We start from the raw sequence: 6,537 nt of genomic DNA, 5'->3' as shown, positions 1-6,537 counted from the left end.
TGTGTTTGAAGCACGATATGTGGGAAAAGGTTGAAAAGTTCCAGAGGGCCGAATATTTTCGCAAGACACTGTAAGCATTTTTATGTTAACAGGACCAAACATGAGGAATGAGAAGGGATTGACCAACTAGTGGACAACCTTTTTAAACATCAAAAATCCCACACAGAGAGAAGTCATTATTATACCTGGAGTGTGAGAAATGAATTACAGGAATTTGTATTTTATTGACCTTCAAAAATAACTCAGACGAGGAGAACCTACAGTGGGGCAAAAAAGTATTTAGTCAGTCAGCAATCGTGCAAGTTCCACCACTTAAAAAGATGAGAGGCGTCTGTAATTTACATCATAGGTAGACCTCAACTATGGGAGACAAACTGAGAAAAAAAAATCCAGAAAATCACATTGTCTGTTTTTTTCATTTTATTTGCATATTATGGTGGAAAATAAGTATTTGGTCAGAAACAAGCAATCAAGATTTCTGGCTCTCACAGACCTGTAACTTCTTCTTTAAGAGTCTCCTCTTTCCTCCACTCATTACCTGTAGTAATGGCACCTGTTTAAACTTTTTATCAGTATAAAAAGACACCTGTGCACACCCTCAAACAGTCTGACTCCAAACTCCACTATGGTGAAGACCAAAGAGCTGTCAAAGGACACCAGAAACAAAATTGTAGCCCTGCACCAGGCTGGGAAGACTGAATCTGCAATAGCCAACCAGCTTGGAGTGAAGAAATCAACTGTGGGAGCAATAATTAGAAAATGGAAGGCATACAAGACCACTGATAATCTCCCTCGATCTGGTGCTCCACGCAAAATCCCACCCCGTGGGGTCAGAATGATCACAAGAACGGTGAGCAAAAATCCCAGAACCACGCGGGGGGACCTAGTGAATGAACTGCAGAGAGCTGGGACCAATGTAACAAGGCCTACCATAAGTAACACACTACGCCACCATGGACTCAGATCCTGCAGTGCCAGACGTGTCCCACTGCTTAAGCCTGTACATGTCCGGGCCCGTCTGAAGTTTGCTAGAGAGCATTTGGATGATCCAGAGGAGTTTTGGGAGAATGTCCTATGGTCTGATGAAACCAAACTGGAACTGTTTGGTAGAAACACAACTTGTCGTGTTTGGAGGAAAAAGAATACTGAGTTGCATCCATCAAACACCATACCTACTGTAAAGCATGGTGGTGGAAACATCATGCTTTGGGGCTGTTTCTCTGCAAAGGGGCCAGGACGACTGATCCGGGTACATGAAAGAATGAATGGGGCCATGTATCGTGAGATTTTGAGTGCAAACCTCCTTCCATCAGCAAGGGCATTGAAGATGAAACGTGGCTGGGTCTTTCAACATGACAATGATCCAAAGCACACCGCCAGGGCAACGAAGGAGTGGCTTCGTAAGAAGCATTTCAAGGTCCTGGAGTGGCCTAGCCAGTCTCCAGATCTCAACCCTATAGAAAACCTTTGGAGGGAGTTGAAAGTCCGTGATGCCAGGCGAAAAGCCAAAAACATCACTGCTCTAGAGGAGATCTGCATGGAGGAATGGGCCAACATACCAACAACAGTGTGTGGCAACCTTGTGAAGACTTACAGAAAACGTTTGACCTCTGTTATTGCCAACAAAGGATATATCACAAAGTATTGAGATGAAATTTTGTTTCTGACCAAATACTTATTTTCCACCATAATATGCAAATAAAATGAAAAAAAAAACCAGACAATGTGATTTTCTGGATTTTTTTTTCTCAGTTTGTTTCACATAGTTGAGGTCTACCTATGATGTAAATTACAGACGCCTCTCATCTTTTTAAGTGGTGGAGCTTGCACTATTGCTGACTGACTAAATACTTTTTTGCCCCACTGTATATATATTATTGACAAATTGTACAAAAACATGCTGCACGCGTCGTGCGTTCAAGGATGGAACATTATATGGGAGTTTTATAGAATAAACCAAATACCAACAGAAAATAAATGACCCAAAACAAACATTTATCAGTAAAAATAACTCATCTTTATTAGGTAAAGTATAAAAGTATTGCACCATTTTTCATGATCTTGGGTTGGGTGTTGGCTTATTTTTTGCGTCCCGAGCTGACGATTTTAATGATACCATTTTGGTGCAGAGACTATCTTTTGATCACACGTTATTGCATTTTAATGCAATGATGCGGCATCAAAAAACGTAATTCTGACGTTTTGACTTTTTTTCTCGTTACGCCGTTTAGCGATTGGGATAATTATTTTTTAATATTGATAAATCGGGCAATTCTGAACGTGGCGAGATGAAATATGTGTATGTTTGATTTTTATTTGTTTTATTTTGAATGGAGTGAAGGGGGTGTTTTGAACTTTTATATTTTTTAAATATTTTTAAAAGCATCTTTTTCCTTTTGGCATTGTGATGACATACAGCATTGTATCTTAATTAACCAGATCACTATTTTTAGCAAACAAAACATTCTATTATTCTATCTGTATGTTGGCTTTCAAATTTAAGTGTTGATTTCTGGTTGGTCAAGAAAACAGACTTTCCTTTGTGTAAGCCTGTAATATTGACTTTTATTGTGCTCTTATCCTTTATCACTAGTGATGTTTGCTGATATACTAATTATGCATTGTATTATGGAGCCAGTTTGTTGACTTCGAAAGCAGAGAGGGAAAAACTATGCAAATAGTGTAAATAATCAAGTAATGCTGCTTGATCTCATCTCCATTCTTACCCTTTATGTAAATTCTGAATGAAGGACACTTGTTAAGTCTAAAAATAGATTACGTGCCTCTGTATCAAGAGACTGAGAGAGAAAAACAGCCAGAGAGATTCTGCCAAGACATTCGTACATCCAAAGGACCAGAGACAGGACAGCAGTCATTTTCCATCATGGATCCATCACGAGGGACACAGATCTATCATTTTATAGAAAACAACCTAGGCTAGGGGTTTTCAGCCTCAGTTGGAAGAATACAGATCTGCTCCATTGACCATCGCTGATCCATGGATACATTTGGAGAAGGCAGGTTGTAATCCTCAGATCAACTGGCCTTGTACCTTGTATGGACTCAATGGGCTGTCATCTTCCTACACTTGTCATTACCTTCTCTCTGTGTGTGTGCGCCACAGGTGGGGTAGCGACCCTGGGAGCTCTGAAGTCACAGCTGCTGTTATCTTGGCGAGTCCGCGGAAGTGTGAGACTCTATAATGTGCACCATCTTGGGTATTTTGCTGGGACTGTTCTGTGTTATCTGCATGTTTTCTGGTTCAATAAAGCATTGCCACACTGTTTTCTCTCTGTGTTGTCTGAGTAGCGTTTTGCCCATGTTAAACAGAGAGCAGGAGTTTGGTGGGATGATCCCTGGTCCATGCAGTTTCAGCTAGCAAACCGGGGCTCCCGCTGACCCCCCATGTCTCCACAGGCATGTTTCAATAGAATCCATGGGAGACTAGAAGCTGCCATAACCCGATTGGCTCTGCTGCATACAGGTGATCAGATCGCCTGTATGTAGCAGAGTTTCTCACTTGCTATGTGCGCCGACCACCGGGCAGCGCTCATAGTGTCAGGCAGTGACAACCATTCAGGTCTGCTGGAGACCTCTGGTTGTCATGTCAACCCATTGATGACCTGCGATCGCGTGACAGAGGGTGTGGATAAGTGCTTCCAAAGGTGTATTTATATAGGTTTCCAAGAAGCCAAGGTCCTGCACTAATCCAGGCAAGGAGAGTAACTCTGGGATAGAGTGTGACAGGAACGACGCTGGATGGACGCATCACCATGGAGACCGGACGAGCCCACACCACGCGAGCGTTCAGCATCCCCAGTAAAGCAGGAGGTTCAGGATGAAAACCTGCTGGTAAGACCAAAATAAATAATGCTGCATAGAGCGATCTGGTAGCGATCAATCAGGTATAGTGATAGTGAGGGGGGTCAGGAAACCAAACCATGCATGTGAAAAGTGCCAAATGTGACACCACCAAGTGACCAGTGAAAGTGCAACTGTGCAACGGATGAGAAATGCTGAATAAAACGTGATATGGTAAAGTTACAAAGATAAAAACAGCTTAAAAGTGATTGATAATTTGAGAAAAATTATATATAATAAAATATATGGAAAAGTGTTTGTTGTGAAGTGTATACACTTAGAAAAATGTTTTCTTTAAAGTATAGAAATATAAATAAATGAGTATTAGGATGTGTAAAAAAGAGAAATATGTTATTTTGTTAAAACAATGTAATGAACAATAAATTAAATGAATAATCGTGAATGAAATTGTTATTAAAAAATACAATTAAATCCCAGAACCTGATATACTTACCGGAATATATGGGCTTATATTAGAATCCCTTATAACCAACTGGAAAGATAAAAACAAAGGAAAAAGGCGGAACAAAAAAAACAAGCATCAAACAACTCATAACCCACAATTAACAGTCAGAAAAATACAGAAAAAAAATCTAAGCTTATATTCAAATTGCAATGTTAGTCACATTTGATCTGTGTCTCTCCCAGAAAAAAAGTCATCATAGTGTCATTCCCTGTAATAAACGGATAGAGGAGTAAATGATTACGGAGAGACCGTCCATTGTTAGAATAGTGGGTAGACACAGATGGTATCCAATGTTCCTGACTATCCGGTGTCTAGAGGATCTTCACCATCGGAGATTAAAGTGCAGATAGGCTATCTTGTGATCATTGTATTGAAGCGATGGCCGGGGGCCCACTGCTATGCAGGGAGACTACGGTACACAAGATGAGGTGCAAGCAACAAAGGGTTAATTCATTTACAGGCAAGGAATGCAATGTTTAGGAAAATGCAGAAACAGGGGTATGCTATGGAAAAACAAGGAAACAAGCCACCTTGTTATCCCCAGAATAGTTTACAAAGTCTTTCCTTCACAGCTCAGGCACGTCTCTTTCCTGCAGAAATCTCAGCTCTCTCCTCTCTAGTGCTGGCAGAAGACACCAAACAGCCTTTACAGCAGGGAAGCGCAGAATGTCCCACTGCTCTAACCAAGAGGGTGCTGTCTCTTAAAGTGGCAGCTTGTCTCTACGGTCCATAGAAACACCACCCCCTTGCATGCCTCCCTACTTAAAGATGGTCATCCTCGAACATCACAGCATCAAGGTTGCAGTGGGATAGAGACACTGGCAATGCGGAACAGCACCTATGGGGGAGAAAACACAAGCGGAGAAACAGACAGAGAACACTGTTCTATGTATTGGGCTGGTGGAACCCCTGCAGTAGACCTCTGGGATCTCCAGATGTCTTGACTATCTTCCAGAGGAGTTGTAGTAGGCTCTTGTCTGGATTTATCTTCACATGGTGGAAGTGGTACCTCCAGAAGATTACCATTTCTGTCTGGCTGAGGGCCCCCATGGTGTCAGGGCTGATCCATCATTCATCATTGATTTCCCCAGCAGGCAAGACAGGTTCAGGAGGTGGAGCATCACCCTAAAGCAGCACTGATACAGGATGGGCCTCGAATTGGCATGGCCACAGCATATTTCTGTGGAGCACTCTAAGGGCGGATGCCCCATTCTCATCCTGCACCTTGTAGACCGGGCCGTCAGCATACACTCGCTCGATTACTTTGTAAGGCTGTATTTGCCATCTCTCGCTTAGCTTACCCCTGGGGCATTTCTCTCTGACTAATACTCGGTCCCCGGGACGGAGCGGTATCTCCTGAATCGGTTTATAGCCCGTATGTTCTTTCTCCTGTAGCTGCTGACCCACCAACCGGAGTACTGTTTTCAATCATTGCCGATGTTCTTTCACCCATGAAGTGACGGTTCGCTCCATCAGCTCTTCTGGCTGTTCTGACTTCAACTCAATGATCTCTCGTCCAGCTCTTCCAAACAGCAGCAGATATGGGGTGTAACCTGTGATGGAATGGACCCGATTGTTGTAGGTCCAGACCAACTCTGGCAGGTAGTCTGGCCAGCATGCCTTCTTGTCCTCTTCCAACATCCTCAGCATTTGCAGCAAGGTTTGGTTGAAGTGTTCACATGCTCCGTTGCCTTCAGGGTGGTAAGGGGTGGTCCAGGACTGCTTGATGCCATATAAACGATACAGTTCTTCCATCACCTTGCCTTGGAAACATGCACCTTGGTCAGAGTGGATGCACTTTGGGCACCCATACACTCGGATGAAGTCTTGACAAATGGCCCCTGCCACTGACTCGGCGGTCTGATCTCTAGTCAGGGTGACTACTGCGAACTTGGAGAAATGGTCGGTCATCACCAAACAGTACTGTGGTCCCCAGGCTGAGTGTCCCACGAGGAGATAGTCAATCATCAAGACTTCCAGTGGTTCCTTAGTACGCATGGTCTGGATAGGTGCCCTTTGTTCAGTACTCTTAACGAGGTCACAAACCCAACACTGCCGGCAGACCTCTTCTACCACGGACTCCAACCGAGGACAGTACACGCAGGACTGCTACTAGGAATTTCGGGGCACCATACTGGCAAAATTTATGGGGCCCCCTTTGAGACTCCACCCAGGCTCCACCCCCAATCATTCCTCCCCCCTCCCCCTTC

The sequence above is a fragment of the Dendrobates tinctorius genome, unplaced genomic scaffold (assembly GCF_039654945.1).
Source record: "Dendrobates tinctorius isolate UK_male_01 unplaced genomic scaffold, ASM3965494v1 ptg000063l, whole genome shotgun sequence".
Classification (NCBI taxonomy): domain Eukaryota; kingdom Metazoa; phylum Chordata; class Amphibia; order Anura; family Dendrobatidae; genus Dendrobates; species Dendrobates tinctorius.
This window is presented reverse-complemented; position numbering follows the sequence as displayed.